Here is a 17,962-nt window from a genome sequence, read left to right on the forward strand (position 1 = left end):
TTCTTTGTATTGCGTCAAATCTTTCTCGTGGGTATGAAAGAATTGCACTGCAACAAACATGTGTATATTTATAACTCTTAAATTAAATGCAAGCTCGTGATTGAATCTAAACGTCTTCCTTTTCAGTGTGGTGGCAATGGTGGTAAACTGGAGGATTCAGTCTTAACAATACAACCTGGCCCTACACTGTATGGGACGGTGTGCAACAAAGCCGAAATACTGCCCGCCTGGCCCTGACCTTATTTCCTTGACACATAAAAGAATACATAAACAGATATATTCTTTAAAATCAAATTGCTTGTGTATTTACCTCTTATCAACCGACTGGCAGCAATTGTGATTCATAGCAGTCATTTAAGTGATAATGCACTCATTCACTACACTAACAAACATATACCTCCTGGTTATCTGTGCGTCAGCGTCGTTGCAATGCTAGTCGCCAAACAGGAGGCAGAAAACTCAAGATGGTGTTGATTGATAAATTGACAGGTTAATTTTCAGATGGATAATGAGAGTAAGACCCTGAAAGATGGTAGGGAGAAGTCTCTGGCCCTTTGCTCTACCTTGGATGCAGTGCCATCTATCTATTACTGGCAGAACCGCAACTAGGAGCAGGTACACTCAGGCCCTGCCAAATGTTTGTACCATCTAGGTTAAATGAGGTCTCAAGCTTTATATCAGTGTATCCTTATTATATTCCTTCAGAACACATTAACCATACAGCATGACAGAAATTAGACCATCAATTTGCATGGCTTGTAGATCTTCTAAAATAAAACTACAATGTATTAGACTTCAGGAAACATTTAAACATCTGATTCTGAATAAAAATATCATCTAGAATAAATTTTTACATTATCAACAAATAACTTATCAGTCTTCATTTTAAAGTCAAAATCTATTTTAAGTTTTATGTTCCTAAACTTTGGTGTGCTTTAACAAAAAGAGCAACTTTTCCATATATTTATAGTTGATCAATTCTAGGACTTATTTTTTGTTTTTTTGACATATGTTAGACAATACCATAGATTATGATTTTGGACAATGCTGTCATTTTCTATGGTTGCAATTAGCAAAGCTGCATGTGGAAAAAAAAAGAAAAACACTAGACAATCCAACCTTGGAGCTTAATTAGAGGGCAAACTGTTAGAACGGTAGAGAAGGTTTAACTAGAGGTTAGAAAGGTTTCTATATCTTACACACATTTCTACTGCTTGTCACTGCAATGTGCCAAGTCTGCAAGCACTCTAATTAAGTCCCCATCTCAGTTACTCTATAGCTATTCCCCATGAATCAGCATACAATGTAATGCTAATCAAATGCCACTATTTTAGACAAACCTAATGCCCATTATTTCTATCCTTCTATCTATTAGTGAATTTGTGTGCATCTTTATTTAATAAGGCAGATACATGTGGAAGTGATGTGACATTGTGAGTTCGGGAAAATCATTCAGCAACATGTCAGGATGACAATGACAAGAGAACATTTTCTGAATATGAATTTAAAGAAAAACTGTATAAAAACTTCAAGTCCTTGACTACTAAACTAGTTTAGTTAACTTCAAATAAATTGTTACTGTGGTGACTGAATGCAATTACTTTTCTATATTGTAGTACAACAGGACAGAATGATGACCCAATTTAATTTTTTTTTCCATTGGCTCTTGTACTGAGGCTTCAGAGACCCTGGTCTCTTTTGGATATGCCTCGATTGAATTTTCTGGCAACTCATTCTCTTTGCTGTCTACCAGTAGTGAGGCAGTGGGATGGGGAAATATTATAAAATGTATCATTTATCTAATAATTAATCTGAAAACATAATAACTCCTTTATACCGAATTTGACAAATTGTACAATTTTGTGTATTATCATCAGTGTTATGTTACACTACAATTTTTTTTGTTTTGTTTTTGTTGTTGTTTTTTCGTCAAATGTGACGTTCCTCTTTTTTATTTTACCCCCAAAAAGTTTAATAATCTGTCCAGCCTTGAAAATAACATGCGAGGAGGAACAATTTACATGTAACACAATAACAAAGTCTCGCTCTCTGTGTAAGTACTTCAGTGAAGCAGGAGCGGCTCTGTTTAGTACAATGTTTGATGATATGACCATGATCATGAAAGAGGACAACACTCTGGGTTGCCATGGATGCAAAATGGGGGGGTAAAACCTACAACTTTGTTTCTGAAAGCTAAACTATATTTGGCAGATACAACCATAACATTAAATTTTCCTCTTGACAATAATAATAATAATAATTGCAACAATAACAATATTAATAGTAGTAAGTAAAGGGTCCAAATTCAGTGCTCATATATTCAAACATAAAAACAGGCAACTGCTAGACCATTTTCAAAAGTTGCAAGCATGTAATAAAATATAGTGTAATATATAATGTAAATTAAAGTATGTAATTAAAGTATGAAAAGACCCAAACAATCTGCAGAACAATTTAAAATTCTGGTATGCACAACTACAATACTACCCCACAACCATTTTCTTATGGTGTGTTTTGTTCCGTACTGATGAAATCGAAAGCAGTTGTGATGAGAAGAATTATGGTTTAGGTCTCTCATTGTATTGCTGTAAATGCTGTTGATTACCAATAACCACATGGTCACAACGAGGGGTGCCTCACTCCTCCCATTCGTTTGAACAGTGTTCTGAGCTCTGACAGACACCACAAGAACGAAAGGAAGGGTGCAGAGGACAAATCTTGGGGGATTCACCCCATCTGAGGCTCCAAAGCACCCAACAGCTTGATCCTGTGTCACTCCAAGGGCATGGCTTGGCTCTCCCTTGATTTGCCTTTGAAATCTAAACGTTTAATTGTGGTCAATGAAAAGGGTTCAAGCAAATGAATGGTTGAAGAATATGAGCGGAGGGAGGGGCTATTTCGGAGTGTCAGGCTGTAAAATGAGTATACATAAAAAGCAGGAGAGAGAAGAAAAAAAAAATCAAGAGGGAATAATGAAATTAGGGATGGGGCAAGAGAGAAAGAGAAAGCATGGGCTGGAGAACTTGAAGCACTGACCCCTATCGTCCATGGTGAAAAGCAAGAGATTAGAAAGTGTTTCATGCTAATTTCCATGGAGATTTCTGTAATTTCTCAAAAATTACTTCTTCCCGCTTTGATTTGTCCATACTGCCTGGCCCCCTGCTAGTGTTGTCGGGGTGGTCTGCTCTATCATGCCTGTGCTCTCATGGGCCCCTCGATGGCCCCTCGCTGCGGCCAGCCGTCGTGAGATTACTGAAGCGGCGCTGACGTCTCTATCAGCTCGCGCCACCGTCATGCCCTCTCCCAACCCCCCACCATCACCCGATCTCTTTCCCTGAGCCCAGCTTCCTTTCTGCCCACCCACCCACCAACCGCCCTCAGTGCAAACTCTCACAGATCTGTCAGATGATGGCTTCATTGGTTAGCGCTGCTCCCTGCAAACTCGTACCCGTCTTTTTTGCACTCCCTCATCCCGTCCTCTCATCCCTCCTAGAAATCTGCACCACAAGAAAAATCTCTACCCCCCCCTTCCCATTGTAGACTGTTTCACCTTTTGCTTTCCCTCAGCCTTCTCTCTCTCTGCCTCATCTTGGTTTGTGCTTCTGCCTGCCACATCAAAGGAGAACCAGGGGTCACAGAGCCACAGGCATGGAATATAAATGCAGCCAACTGCGTGGCAGTATGGGAAATCAATCCTCTAAAGATAGCTCCATACACTTCATGAACCCATCATCAGTCTCTGATACATATAGTAATATATAGGGATTTTCGAGGCCTTTTGTGCATTGTGTAAAGTATGTTTAGTTTCAAAAGTACTAAGCTGCTGTTTGCCATCATTTATTTTTCTCAACAACTTATTTTTTTAACAGATTTTACAATATACAGTAAAAGAACATTTATGTACATGATGTATATGAATGAATTCCAAGATAAATATATTATTTATAAACATCATCATAATGTTTAAAAATTCTGATATACTGTTAAAAAGACTAATGCTGATTCTACGTATATTTCCTCAACACAAGCGTGAGTCCCGCCTTCTGAGGAACAGCGTGTGTGTTTGTGTGAGGGTAGATAGTGAAGAGAATCCGCAAGAAAAAAAATGTTGGAGAATAACACTGCAGCAGAAATATGTAAACAACCTTTAGTTGGAGGTCCAAGAGTCACGCCAGTATACACAGGTGATGCTTTCTCCAATGTGCCATAAATTTTACTCAACTTTGTCTCAAGCACCTGTGAAGCAGTTAGGCTGATGGTGGTAAGAAATATCTGGCTGAATGACAAAAAACAGACATGACAAGGAGCAGCAGCAAAGCCATTGTTATGAATTCTATAAGTCTTGAGGGATGAATGGGAAAACTAGTGTGATTGCCAGACACCGAGGTCTGCGGCGGGGTTCGATGGCTCCGTGTGGGGGCGACTGGCTCTGGTTGCTTAGCATTAGTATTAGATAAACACTCTGTCGGAAGATGTCAACGTCTCCATTAATGCCAGAGCTGCCACACAGGCTGTGCTTGAGTGACACAGTGTTTTGTGGAGTGTGACAGGGGTTGTAAATGCTAACTCTCTCTGGCTGCATCTCCGAGCCTGATGGAGCCAAACCCTGGCGACACCTAGGAGCGCAGAGGCACTACACTCTGACACTATGAAGATGATACATCTCGCCCTGGACTTGAAGACAGCACAGCATTTACTACTGTAAATGAATTTAATTCAGACTCATTAAAATTAACTGTCCATGAAATGTTAAATTCAGCCTGTAATTACTATTATTTTTAAACAATTTGAAAGTTTATTCAGTGTTGTATTTACTTTATTTATTTGAATTTAATAAACACTGACATTGAGACATATTATGAGGCATAAGAAGAAGAGAAAAAGGCTTAAATATCTTTGTTCACTTATCACTCTGTACCAACCACGAGCAGATTAGCCTCATCTAGAAGTGTGGCTACCCCAAAAGGCTTTTCCACGGTCTTTACAAACCACAATATGGAAGCTGTGTGTTCAGCACAAGTATAATGCACTTAAAGCCTGCCACAAGTACACATATCCAGCCACACAATGAGCAGGATATGGGTTTTTCCATGCTTTCACAAAGTAGTGAGAGGCGTTTTCCAGTCAGTAATTATGCAGACAGGAGTATTCCAGTCAAAAATATTATCTGATCATTATTATTATTTTTTTTTTAAGATTGAAAATTTACGCAGAGTATGTTTATCTTCAGATTGTTGAATTAGGAGAGCCATACGCTTATCACCTGATAAATGTAATACAAAAACATCCACAACTACGTGCATAAATAGGAATAACGTGACCTTAGAAGAATGATTGCGCTACAATGGGGATAGAAAGTGCTCATTCAGAGACCATTTTAAACCGTATTTATTAGCGACCACGGCTATAACAGAAGATGATGTGTGTCAAGAAAAAGAGTGGTAGCAGAACAATATGAACCAAACTCTAGTTAAGTTCACAGTATATTTCATCTTTTTCTCCAATACATTTTGCAGCCGGAAAGGTTGAAATTTATCAGTCTGAGAAAACAGCATGGAGAATTAAACTGCCTTGAGCTCAATAATACTGGCCATCTAGGAGCTGCTGAGTTGTTCTGTAGGCTGGAGGGCTGGACAGTGTAGTGTACTCTTCCCCCTAATGCCCTGTCCATTGATCTTTCCCGTAACTACAGCTCCCCACAGAAACCCACACAATCTGTGCAGAGGAGTGCTCCTAGGCACCCCCCACTTCAAAGGTGCATATTTACTCTTAGAAAATTTAGAGAAAGTGCAGCTGTGGATGCATCCTCCAACCTCAATCAATGACAGGGCTGGTCCTCCTGACCCCCCCCTGCTGGCTAATAAAGTGCTTCTTAGGCTTGGTGGTTTCCCTGGAAGCCTTATGGGGTTGGTTCAAACTAGCACTTAGGTTTGTTTCCATTGTCTCTTCTCGAAAATTGATTTTTAGAGAAATACTTATCTTGTTGCTCAACAAAGTTCCAGAGTGAATTACTATGGACAGTTTTATTTTGTCCCTGTTTTTTTTTTTTTGTAATTATTTTTTTTGTCACACTTACTGAACGTGAAATACACAACAAAGAAGTAAATCACAGACCTCTGGACAGCCCAGCTGAATCACACAATGCTCTGAATACAAAGTTTTTTTACAGTAATTGACGCCTTTTCATGTTAGCAGAAAACTTTTATTTTAGCTATAACCCCAAGCTAGGAGAATAAATACCTGACTGAGTATTTTTAACCCACAGTCTGGGTGATTAAGAAACAAAACTGAACAATGGTTGATTTAGATGACACTTTGAAAAAAAAAATCCTGTATTGTTTGTTTAATCCTCCGTGTGTATCCTGTCACACTACTCTCCAGTAATGCTGCAGCACCCTGAAAAATAATCTTCGAATAAAATAGCTTCATTTTCAAATTACAAAAAAAAAAAAGAAAATAAATTGTTACAATCTCTTTAATTAGCATTTTTAAAAGAATCTACATATGCATTATGTCTACTTAACATGTCCTGTTTTCCTGTCTTTGACAAAAAATATTTCATGCTGGGATGCACATTATCATAATTGTCATTCCCAATCTTCAAAAACAAATGTGTATTAAGACAGTAGCTAAAATAGGCCTTCTGCTGAAAATCAGACAATCAAAATCTTTTGTAATTAAGCACAGCGATATTCTAATTACCGATAATTCAAGCTACTCCATGCTGCTTCCTGTCTCCCCTCTGCAACAATTAGAAAAGTATATGTCAGCTGTGATTCTTCCTTTATTTCACTTAAAAGTGGCACAGTGGGGGATTTACTCAAAAACAATGACATTTATAACTCTTCTCTGGAAGAACTGCATTCATTCTTTGCTTAGCAGGAAGTTGTAAGTGACTAGAGTAAAGGTCTAAAGGTATTTGCATATCTGCACGACAATGTAAAAACTTTCAAGTAGAATGGAGCATTCATTGTGCACAAATTATAATTGTTACAGAAAGAAAAGTAAAACTTTCACTTAAATATTCTTTCTCGCTCTACGGTCACATTTATGACTGCACCTGGATGTACATAATTTTGCATGATGAGCTACAGCAGCCTGAAAACTAGTGACCTTGTGACTACATTTTCTGACATTCATCATTTGATCATCACTCTGGAGGTGAGTTCCTGCCTAACCAGGCTTTCCCTTACAGCGTTGATTGCATTCTTCAAGTCTGCCACAATAGTGTTAGCTCTGAAAACAGCGGAAAGAAACTTGTCTCAATGTCATTAATCCTAACTTGTTTGGACTCCTCACGTTGACTCTCCCACACATCTTCTTTTCTTTCTCTCTCAGCACATACTATTGCACTCACTCTCTCTGCCTCGCTAACATGTTGACAGCAGTTTGTTAGTAGGTATCAGTTTTCAGTGAGCAGGCTGAGAGGGAGCGAGGGATGTGGTAATCATCTCTATCTCCGGCTGCTTGGCAGCGTTCCCCTCGGCATGCTGGCAGACACTTGCCATTGAGCAGCTGTCAGGCAGAAAGGGTGTGGGATGTGGGCTCAAGCTACACAGGTCACGGTCATTTCTTTCCAAAAGCCACTGAAGCTAAAACCTTAAGTGGCATTTGAGCTACCTGCACTGTCAGTTCTGACACTCACAACACTAACAAGGAGACCACCGGTAGAGAGTCAAACTCGATTATGCCTCCCTGGTGGATTTCCTTAATATAGCTTAGCTACTGCCAGGCTTGTTTTTCTAACAGTTAGGAAGCACATGCTTTCAACATTATGAGAGCGGTTCTGCAGATGTGCAAAGTAAAATGTAGTACTTTATCTATTGAGTGCAAAAGACATATTTTACCATTATCATTCATTAATATAACACTGTAAGCAAATACAATCTTTAAATAACTACTGTCCAATGAGAAAGTCAGTTGATACATTTTAAATCAATTTCATAAACTGCCAGTAAAATGTGGTTTATATTGTGAAAGGGGAGCTAATTATGCCGATATTTCTGAACTGTTTACTGCCCGACCATCCGAGACACAGGTGAGACGTATTAAGCTTCATTCAAGAAAAGAGCTAAGAGCTGTTAAACGGTGAGTGGATGTTATTCCTTTTGTGTAGTAGTAATTCTGGTCGAGCACAGTGATGCTATATTGAGCTCATCGTACACAATCCTGCAAAGCATTAATTGTTTTTGTTGTTTTAAATAAATCTGTATGTAAACTGTATTTGTCGTAAAAAAAGAAAAAATACAAAAAGAAAAGTGGTGTGCTGATTCATTGCCGGGTGAAAACAGAGTAAAACAAAAAATGATTTTCACTTCAAAAATCAATGTAGTTTCTCAAAGATGAACTTTGCGTGCCATTGTTTTTCTCACATGCCTGAAAAACAGTCGTGCCCTTCATCTTAACGATTATTCTGCATTAATTCAGGGCTGCCTTTAGTTCACAAACCAGAGGCCCTTAGTTTATGCTGAATTATTTGGAAACATAACTAATCAGCAAAATAACAAAACAAAAACCATCAAGTTCCACAGAAAGGTTAAAACTTTAAACAAAACTGTATGGAAAAGTAGTCTGACTTCCAGGGCTGCAAACTGAATTGTGCTTGATAAGTTGCAGGCTCTCACAACCTGGACTTGTGATCTTTATAGTGATACCCTCAAGTTCATAGCAACAAATACACTCAATCACTCAGGGAGATCCTAAGTCTCTCTGTTGGCCAATTACTGCTTTTAAAAAGCCTGGGGCACCCAGGAAACTTTGACTCCTGGAAATAAAGACCAATCTGAGAGAGAAACATTGCAGCTATTAAAATCTTTATAATTCCGTAAATCACAAGTGATTTGTTTTGCCCCATGGCTTGTTCCGATACATCCTTGCTGCTATTGCAAAGGGCATGGGGTGACTACAATTGAGGAGTGCAAGCTTATTTTTACAACTAAGCTTGGAAAAAAGGGATGCCTTTTTTCTTTTCTTTTTTTTTTTTGAGTGCAGAAGGCAAAGATCTCCTCTGTGTCATAATTGCCTGAAGTTAGAGAGTAAAGGCTCTGGACTCCTGATGTTAGTGTGGGCCTTTCATCAGGGGGGTTGGAGTCAGAGATGCTTTAAAAGATCAAGCCCCCTGGAGGATCAGACTCTGTTTTTATTTATGTAATAAAGGCATTTTAAAAGAGAGAAAAATGATCATCACTTATCAGTTGTTGGATGGGATGTTTCCCGGACTTGTGCTGTCATTGTTGGGGTTTGCTGTTTTTGTTGATGGTGAGGTTCCCATTATTCGAGGCAGATTTACATTTTCTCAATTATTTCATTTTTGAACTTCAATATTAAGTATGCTATACTGATTAATTTTGAGGATGGATGCCAAAATTAGCATGCTTATTTAAACAAAGTGGAAGCCAAAAGTGGTAGAGAGGATCATGCAATTATGAGTAAAATCACTCCAATTAAACACTGCCATGTTAACTTTTAGAGAGCACACACTCCACATAATATAATTACAAATTGGGATGAAAAACGGAAAAGAAAACAGCAACATTATAGAATGAAGCATTTGCAGTTGATGGATTCTCAAAAAGCTGAGAGGCTGCTCAGGGTTAAGAATGGCACTCTTCTGCTGCCGCAACGCTTTCCCTCCCAACTGCCACACTCCCCATTCAGTAGCACAAGGCCCTCTGGTACTAGACAAGGGCCCTGGCTGAGGACGCTTTGATACTTCAGTCTCTAATCACCAGAGTATCCTTATAGCGCCTTGCTGATGGACGAATGGGTCATAGGAAGGATGTCCCAACCATAAATCAGACTACAGGGGTGACAGCACACAAAATAGGTGAATTGTCCTTGGGTTCGCGATGCTGGCGGCATCCCTTGTGTCACCGAGTCGCACCACCCTTTTTATTATTTGGGAGCGAGTCAAACGGATGCCCTACCAGCCATTCTGGCCTCCTCCTCCCCCCCTTGTGTTTTTCCCCTAGTCTTCGAGCCTGGACCCTGCTATGAACTGTTTCCAGAGTCAGTTACTGGTGTAATTGAAAGTGCTTTGTCATCGCTTTCAGCCAAATACTGATGGATGTGAAGTTGAATGAGGTTTGGGTTTTAGTTATACGAGTGAGCCTGTGTGAGATTTATCACCAGAGGCTTAAGAGGCTACAAGGGACCATTAAAGCACCACCGCCTTCTACATCACAGTGAACTGTTCATTATTATTCATTAAAACAGAAGGCCTTTAATATGTCTAGTTTCCCATGTGAAAAAGAAAAAAAATTGTACATACATATTTTGATGACTGTTGAAAAAATGAGAAAATGGATCAGTTGCTGAGGTTTTACAGCAAACAGTCCTCATGCAATTAAATATGAATTTGAAAAGTGTAGGCAACACATAAAAAATAACCTGGGCTACAAATTCATAAGGAATGACAAGAAAGAATAAATACAATTGCACTTTTTTAAAGTTTCAGCAAAATCAAAAGCTCCGGTAAGCCTCTTTTTATGTCTTCACAGGCAATTCTTATTGTTTTTTCCAGCTTTGCACTGAAAAATACATAAATATTTGAGGACTGTCATTTAAACATATATCCTTAATGTAAACTAAACTCACTAGTGGTTTTCATATTCATATTTTCACAATTAGTTTCATCTATGGAAAACCTATGAAGCCATTTAATTTCCATTCTGGATCGACATCCACATGCAAAGCGTGGGAGGTGTGCTAGTTCTCATTGTCTCCCACTTATTATAGGCTGCCCCCAGCTGCCTGGGCTGTGAGGGCCCGGATCCTGGCTCACGTCCAGCTCGGCTCTGATCTGGGCCTCTTTGTGATTTGAGGAGTATAGAGCTTTGCTGGGCTGCTGTCCTAGAGCCATGTTGGAATGCAAGAGCAGTGGTGGAGGTGCAGAGGGAAGTGACCTCACTGTGTGATGCGAGCAAGAGTACGGGGCAAGAGTTACACACTGAGGTTGGTTGGATTATAAATAAAGTAGCGTGTGGTTTCTGTGCTGTAGCCGGGAAATAGGAAAAGGTGAATACCAATGCTCACAGCACAGTTGTAAATGGTGCCCTATCCTAACACTGGTTCAAGGCTGCCAAGATAGGACCGCCAAATAAAGTAGATTTAATAGAAAAATATCTCCCAATTTCTTTATGTGCTTAAGAATTTGCTGCTGCGTTGTGTATTTATGAGTTTTCTAAACATTTTATTGTCAGTGTATTGACCGCTATGATAAATATGTGCCTTCTCATTAAATAATACTCTATTTCTGGAGGTTGGAGCGAAGGGAAGTCGATACTTTTCCCTGGAATTTGTGCTCTCTCTTTTTTCGATTTAGAAAAATGTGTAGAAGCAGAAGAATCAACCACAGCTTATTTTTTTTCTCCATGAAAATGTAAAAAGCAATCTTTAACATTAACTTCAAACACAAATAAAAAGAATATTTCTGCCAGCTATTTCTGATGATAAAATTCCAGAATGTGCTGACATTGTGCAAGACCCAATCATAGGGACTGCTGACTGCGTTCTGAGGGATACTTGTGACTGACCTGTCTGAGCCTCGTGTGCATGCGGGTCGTCTTGTGGTGCGCTGGAGGAGCAGGAGGGGAACAAAAGACCAAGACCCTGCCACAGGCACAAATACCTGGGAGGAGAGACAAAGGCTACTTCATTTCAACAGGAAGCACAGTGTCCAGGATAAACATTGCTTACCTAGATGCACCATCAGTGTCTTCCAGGACATCCAGAACAAAATGTGCATGGAGTCACAATCTTACTGCTCTTATAGTTTTGTGCTTGTTTTGGCACCGTAAGTACAAGTTGGTTTGAATTACGCTGAAGACTTAGCATATAAATGTTTGTCAGCCCTAATTGAAACGTTCATACATACTACATTTTCTATATTAAGCATTTCAAAGTGTGGATGAATCTCACATGAAGAAATCAATAGATGTGCTGTTGCCTATGGGAAAATTAGCATGGTAAATGAACATTAACTTGCAGATGGTTGGGTATGGGGCATCGCTGTGGCTCCTAACAAACAATTGATTAACTTGTAAATTCCCATTGCCCAGCTGTTATTCAGTCTGTTTACCATAAATAAAAGAGGGGGAGTAGAGAAAGGATCCAGATGCTTTGAGTGCTGCAGAAAGGCAATCTGTCATTGTTCTCAACTAACACTGATGGATGCTGCTTTAAATGGGGATTGGTTTTAGTTAAACATGACAAAGTGAGGGATGACACGCCATTGGTCACAAAGGTCTGGAGGTCCAGCAACGCCTCAGCAGTTGCTTTTTTCAGCCAAGACAACCTCTTGTTCATGTATCAGCTGCCAATAAAGGGAAGAGGTTGTTGGGGCAGGCTGTCAGGTTTGTTTGTTTTGCTGTGTGTTTATGTTGAAGTTGAGAAATGGGAAAATGGACAAAACTTTACACACAAGCTAGATCAAAAACATTTACAATATTTGGAAAACAGTCTGATCCTGCTGGCTCACTTTTTAAGTATAAAAAATCTTGACTTGATTCTTTAGTCAAAGTTGCTGAGTACAATGAGAGTAGAATTACTTAGTTATAAAAGTTTATGTTGGCAGAGAACCAACCCAAAAGTTTTTACATCAGGTTAAAACCACAAGTGCTAAAATCTACGTTTAGACATGCAGCATGAACTAAAAATTGAAAAGACCTGATAGTTTTGAGGATATGGCTGTCAGTGGACAGGAACATAGGAGGAAAAATCCAGTCTCAACCAGACTTCAGTGTGATGTCAGATTGTGAATGGTCCAGTAAACCCTGCTTCTCACCGACCCAAAAATAACTAAGGGTGATGTAAAATGCATATGGGCCTCTCTTCCAGCTGCAGAAGATCACATACATGTTCTCAGTAAAGGATGACATCAGAGATCTTGGAAAGAACAAGACAAGCCTTTCTTTGGACTGGAGACTTCAGGCTGTTGGCCCCAGCAGTGATCCAGTTTCCCAGATGCAGCGGGGGAGGGGGAGATCTACATAGCACCACTGAGGGACAGTTTAAGTAAAGACTTCTGCAAAACTCATCATTCACTGTCAAATATGGTTGAGGTAAAAATCTTCCCTAAAACATATACTCCTTTCATCTTCTATCATTGACCGTTTACTTTTCCGCACATAAAACAGCTATCCCATAAACTTGCAAAAAGAGGGGCAAGACTTTAAGATTTTATTTTAAAACCAGTCAGTAGGAGTCACACAGAAACATACATAACCAACCCCCCCCCACACAGGCACATACGATTATACAGAGGGTCTTTGGAAGAAGTACGAACTAGCAAAAACGTTGAAAACATTTGGTGTCTTTCTTAATTAAATAGAAGCACTCCAAATTTTAACAAACTCAACAAAACTTTGCTGGACATTTTTTAAAAGTAGAAATGTTTTCTGTTACACTAAACAATTATTTAGCTCACAATACTTTGTGCTGGTAAATTATGAAATTTAAGTCATCCAAAAAGTCCAACAAACTCCAAGTGATGATTATTAAAACAAACATTTAGACATCTTGTGCTGATGAAATATTCACACAAAACCCATCCGTAAGTTAAAAAAATTATAGTGATGCAATTTGAAGTGCAACAGGATGCAATATATTGTGTCTCATTGCATCACATTTTGATGCTGAATGTTGGTGCTGACTGTAAATCAGGTAACTCTCCAATGTAAAAAATAAGAATACTACAAGTAGGGATACAGTTTAATTATCATCTGAGGAAAAATCCCAGTTTCGCAATTATAAATCATTTATTTCACAAGACTACAGATTTTTAAAATCACAAGCATTTTTTGTTTGTTTGTTTTGCAGTTGTAGTAAAAATGAAAGAAGAGAGAATGAGAGAAAAGTGTTACGTAATTGGTTGTTTTGGTGAGTGTTAAATGTATAACTACTACAATGCTGCTTTTCCTGTTTTGTAGTCGTTGGTTTACATTGCACTGAAATCCCAACTTCTAACTCACCCCTACTTTGATAGACTGATTTGTAAGTGACCTTTAAACAGAATTGGCAGGAAAACTCTTACAATCTACCAACAGAGGTTAATATTTTACACATAGAAAAGTCCTACAGTTTAGTTCACATTTAACAGCACTTAACATTGTCACTCATGTCATTAATGGTGTATTTATTAATGGAAGCTGCATACAAATACAATTCCTTTTTGGTAATAATGACAAACTACAGTCAGATCTCACAATAAATGATTAATTGATTGATAGAGATCAGGATACCCTATGGGAGTAACACTGTCTATTCTACCTGAGCTGATGGTAACATCACAGACAAACAAGCACAACTCCTGTTCAGGATTTACTTACTCAATATTTTGTGAGTAGTGATGTATGACGTATGAATTAAAAAAAAGTCAATTAAAGTTAGTCACTACACATTATGCTGAAATGGAAAATAAAAAAGACAACATTCTTTTTTTGTTGTTGTCAGTTGCTTAGCAACAGTGAGTTCAACATCCCACATCAAAAAAAAAAAAAAATTCAAAGCTACATCTGAAAATGTCGTAATGAGATTTAATCAGAACCTGATTTCAAAGTCATATTTATGCATAGCTTCCAAGCCTACAGTAACACAGATTCTTCCCATACAAAACTCCCTCACCTTTTCTTGAAGGATGCACCATTTCACACAGCGAAGACCATGTAATGAATAAGGTCATTGTTTAGACCCTCAGTTAGAAACTACATTGATCACAAAATGAGATTCCATCATCTGAAGAGCAACTGAGTGATCAAGTTTGCACGCATTTCCTGTAAACCTCAAAACAGCATTTTCCATTGTCGAGAAAAAACAAACATCCTTCTGAGTTTTTTTTTCCATTTAGGAAAAAATGAGCTCAATAAGTCACAAAAAGTGATGGAGGGATGAATTAGGGATAATTTACTGTATATGAGCACAGAGATGAAGTTACTTTGAATCTGGACACATGCTTTAAGTAACTTATTGTCTGCATGTCATAAAGTTAGCTTGAAGTTTGGCATTCACCAGGAGGTGTTTTACCTCTAAATTCCACCGGGCACAGATGTGACGTGTTCCATGTGCGTCACAGCCTCTGAACTCAATCGTAGCCCTTCTCGGCTGTTCTACCTTTGACGGATGCCATGAGAAGCCTGCATCAATTTGCACAGAGCAGATCAAGCTTGCCGGAAGTAAGATACAGAAACGGCATAGAGAATCTGGTCGAGTTTCTAAATAAAACACCCTTTGTAGACAGACAAAAGGGAAACAATTGAACCATTTAGCACATTTACATATTAAGCAGCATATTTAGAAGCACATAAGCATAAGTAAAAGTAAAATGACCAAATCTGAGCAAGTTAACAAAGTCTGGCAGGCAAAACACGCCGCTTCTGAAACGCTCCCATTGGATTTTAAGTCACATAGAGAATGGACCAAAACAGCATCACAGCCGCACCATGACAAAGATGTGCCCAGTGGGGTTTTGTCGTTACTGTCAGTAGCTCCATGTTGGTAGAACCAAATTGTCTCAATAGAGGGTTACTATAGAGATGCCTGTGTTTGACCTTCTGAAACATCTTGTGGCTAAAATCCCCAGTGGAACACGACATGCAGCTCGTGGCTATTGAGCTGAAGAACAGATTTACTTTTTTATTAGGTCTAATTGACTGTGCAGGACTGGTAGGTATTTTAATTACTGTAGTAAGGTACTGTACTAGTAGAGGAACTTCAGCATTTGACTTGATTTTAAATAATGCAGAATAAATTCTGTGTTACAGTACTGCTACTGTTCCTTGACAAATCATCAGCCTGGTATTTTAAGACAACTGTCTTAAGTACTTAGTTGGTAATATAGACAGACCAATGCACAATCCTCCTCTTCTCAGACCCCTCTAATGGCCTCACCTCTGCAAACCAGAGATAATAATAACACACAGAAATCACAGATCAGAGTCATAGAACCTTGCTAGATTTGGTCAAAGAGCCATCTTGAGTCATGGCAGCAGCAGATATATTGGGTTTGCAAAGTGCAAACAACTCAATACTTTAATACTGAACACCAGCTAAACATTTTGAGTTTGCTGACCTTCCCTGGTTTCCATGCTGAAGTTATGTCAACGTGTACTACAGAATATGTCACTGTGACATCACTGTTGGCACACTTCTGTCCATACCCAACAGCAGTGCAGCTGGATGTGGTCAGAGATGCAAGAGCTCTGAAACCTTCAACCAGAAAGGGCAGTCAAACATTGATTCAATATAGAGTCATTACTGATTATTCAGTACAAAGCAACATTAGCATCATTTGTTTTGGGCACCTGATGACTTTAACTCTGACAGTAACTTCATGTACCCCTGATCTTAGAAAAAGAAAAAAAGGTGCTTCACTTTGTTCGGAGAACGTAGTAAGTAAAAGCTGATTCAATGAAGATAGTGTCAATATAAAAATGTGAAAATTGTTACGATGAAGTCATTAAAATCATTTCATATGATAACTGATACTCTGTTTTGGGTACAATATATGATTTGAAATGACATTTTAATCTAGTGGCGTTAGATGAGCTCATGAGCTTTAAACATGGAACATGGTTCCTCCTCTGGGGAGCCTAACATTGTCCAACAAATAGCCAATTCTACTCACAGTGTATCTATTCATTTTTTTTTCCAGCAGACCAGACTGTAGTTGTTGTGTATTCTGATGAATCACCATTTTGTGGTGATTAGAGCAAATATTATCAGCAGATACTGGCCTCTTGCAGATAGATATCTGTATAATGTTTTCACTGTATGTGTCAGCATGAAAACTGTTTTTTTTTCCCCCCAGTATATTATGCACAAAAAAATAGTTGTGGTTATATATTAGAGGTTTTTCCAGCAGAGTGAACTGTGGTTTGTACAATACTGTGGCAAGCAGCACGGAGTAAAAGAAGTAATGTCAGGTACAAATGGTTAAGATGTGTATATTAAACTTAACTTAAAAAAATATATATATTTAACTTCAATATTCTGTAATATGGGGTGCCCACTTTAGTAGTGTGAGCCCATGTATGAAGGCTTCAATCTGCAACAACCCAGGTACGATTCTAGCCTGTTTCCTTCTCTTTCTCTCCCCTGGATTTCCTGTTTCTCTCTCCAGCTGTCTAATTAATTCTTTAAAAATACAATAAAAAAAAAAAAACTTCACATCAGGCACAATCTACACAAAAAAAAATCTATTTTCATTTAAGCTCAAAAATTCACTATAGTGACTGCATTTATGTGATGCAATATATTATGAATATCATCACACTCCAATAAATTACAGAAACACAAAAATATAACTTCTCTTTGAGGACATTTCCTGTCACAGTCTGGGTTTTAACTGTGGAGAATGAATACGATTCCAGTCATCAATGAGACAGAATGTCAGATCAGCATGTTTTTTGTGATGTTGCTGTTAGTTCTCTAATGTGAGTCCATGCGGCCAGACTGCTCACAGACTTGGCCGCTGGCTGAAGCCAATTGTCTGAGTTAGGCAGCAGAACAGAAGACTCCCCACTTGGAAAAAGGAGGAGAAAACAGTGGAGGAGTTTTTAGCAGTCAGCCCTCAGACAGGAAGACTCTAGAGGAAACACCAGAAAGCCATTAACTAACCACAGTATTATGGTGATCTATTTGCTGGAATGGGCTACAGACAGCTAATGAACAAGCCTTTACCCCCCCCCCCCCCCCTCACTCTCTCTCACAACCCACTACCCATCACACACACATTGCATACACACACAGACACACACACACACAGAGGCAATGCTGAAAGAGCTCTTGCTTGTACAAAACAGCATGACAGATCAATGCCTGATTCCTAAATCAAGGGAAAAGGTTATTCTCTGTCTCACTGGGATTCCACTTACTATCCCCCTATATCTAAGACACTCCCATACCCATTTAAACCAAACAAGTCCAAGTCCAACCCCCCAAAACAACACACACATCTCCTAATTAG

The 17,962-nt window shown here is 38.8% G+C and overlaps 1 long non-coding RNA gene across 2 annotated transcripts in view; it reads right to left on the minus strand.

The window, feature by feature from the left end:
- LOC113744172 (uncharacterized) overlaps nt 1-17,962 on the minus strand; it is a 69,655-nt gene that overhangs the window by 39,820 nt on the left and 11,873 nt on the right. Inside the window, exon 3 of one of the 2 annotated variants that reach the window (XR_003461319.1) lies at nt 11,535-11,648. This is a non-coding gene — a long non-coding RNA (uncharacterized LOC113744172). The remainder of the gene's footprint in view (nt 1-11,534; nt 11,649-17,962) is intronic. The other variant, XR_003461318.1, reaches the window with a different exon arrangement.

This window comes from Larimichthys crocea, chromosome XXI (assembly GCF_000972845.2).
Source record: "Larimichthys crocea isolate SSNF chromosome XXI, L_crocea_2.0, whole genome shotgun sequence".
In the NCBI taxonomy this organism is placed as follows: domain Eukaryota; kingdom Metazoa; phylum Chordata; class Actinopteri; family Sciaenidae; genus Larimichthys; species Larimichthys crocea.